A 1,815-nucleotide genomic window follows, 5' to 3' on the forward strand; every position below is an offset into this window, starting at 1 on the left:
TAAGTTTTCCCCAACACAAAGAATCAGGTCACACAGCATGTTGTTCATCAGTGTTAATGGTTCCCCACAGCTGTGCTTCATCCCAAGGCACCTGCAGGTCAGGGCAGTTCTATTTGGAAACAAAGTCTGAAGGATTTTAGCTGCTGATCCCTGAGGGACACAGCGGCCACACACCACATGCTTGTGGCGTTAAGCATTAGGCTTACCCAAACATTTTAAGCTGAGGTGCACTCATCCTCAGGCAGAACCACACTCACAAGCAGCGTGCCCAGCACTGGCCAAAGCCATGATACAACTCTCAGGGCTTGTGTGCATGTGAGCCATCAGCTGTGGATTTCACCTGCTCATCCCCTTCTGGGATCCATCCCATCTGCCTGCAGTTCTTGGTTCATCCCTTGGCTGCCCCTTTGCTTTCCAAAGACTTCCATTTCAGGCTCAACCTAAGGGAAAGGAATGTGCAGAAGGTTCCTGGTTAAAAGAAGTGCTGCTGTGGGACGCCTATCGAGCTTTTAGGGGCTCTTCAGACTTTGCAGAACCTGAGTGTTCAGAGATGCATGGTAACTTCTACCAAAACACCGGAAATCAACAGCTGTTGGTCTCTGCACACATCCAAGTCTCTGGGCATTTTTCTTTTTCATCTCTCCATCTGCAGCTATTGACAAATTGTGCCTGTTCTTTCCCATTGGCGAGCCCTCACGCTCCACTGAGTCCCCCCCACCTCTTTCACGGCACATGACCAGGTCTGAAGGCAGTGGGGACACCCAGTGAGCTCACGGGGCTTTTCCTTTGCAGGTCAAAGCACTACATGCAAAATATTTCAGCAGATAGTAAAGAAAACTGAAGCAGATTTTGGAGTACGTCAAAACTGATGAACTTTGGAATAGGCTGAGTGTAAAGCAATTGCATGGAATTGGGATTTTCTAACATTTTCTTTAACGAGAGGAATGCTATTTGCTTATAGATAGCACATTTACTCTGCGAAAAGCAGCAAGCTTTGTTTAACAAACAAGGCCTGCTCTAACGCATGCCACCTGGGGGCACTTGATTAGGATCCCTTTGTACTAGGAGAGATAAAAGGTCACTCTTCAAAGATTTGTTGCTAAGAGGGTTTCAGTGAAATCTCAGCAATGTAAGGAGGAAAACATAGTTCAGTTTGAAATGCTAAGGAAATAAAACTCAGTATTGCACCAACTTTTCCCCTTACCTGCATTTTTAAAGACTCCTTGGCTTATCAGTGTGCAACAGCTTCTGACTGCATTCATCTCTCATAAAGAAAACAGCAGTTTTCAAGCGAAGCAGTCCCTAGGAAACAGCAAAAGAACAGACACACGTGGCTTTGGAGCACACCAAGCAATAGAGTAAGGGAGTTTGCAGAAGAGGACCCAACAAAACAAACACACTGTAGACCGAGAGCCATAAGGTCCTCCTGCTGGGCTGGGATTTGGTTAGCTGGTGGGTGAGCAGTGGTGAAAGAGGAAGGCAAATGCAGTCAGTGGGATGTACAGAGGAGCTGTGGGAGGCCTGAAAAAAGAGCTGCAAGAGATGTCATAATTCATATCCATAACATTAAGCACTTCAGATGGCAATTTCTCATCCTTCCTTGAAAAATGTGCACTGTCAGTGTTAGATCAGTGCATTTAAGTGCTCCAAATGCAGTGACAGTACTTCACACATGCAGCTGTCCTCTGCAAGGCTGAAAATGCAGTATTTCTTAGTCCTAGCTCCTAGTCCATGTGGGATATCCCTGTGGACACAGCCATGCATCCTTATTTCATGTAACTGTGCATGTAGTAGGAACTAGTTCACCTTCCATTA

This window comes from Excalfactoria chinensis, chromosome 1 (genome assembly GCF_039878825.1).
Source record: "Excalfactoria chinensis isolate bCotChi1 chromosome 1, bCotChi1.hap2, whole genome shotgun sequence".
Classification (NCBI taxonomy): domain Eukaryota; kingdom Metazoa; phylum Chordata; class Aves; order Galliformes; family Phasianidae; genus Excalfactoria; species Excalfactoria chinensis.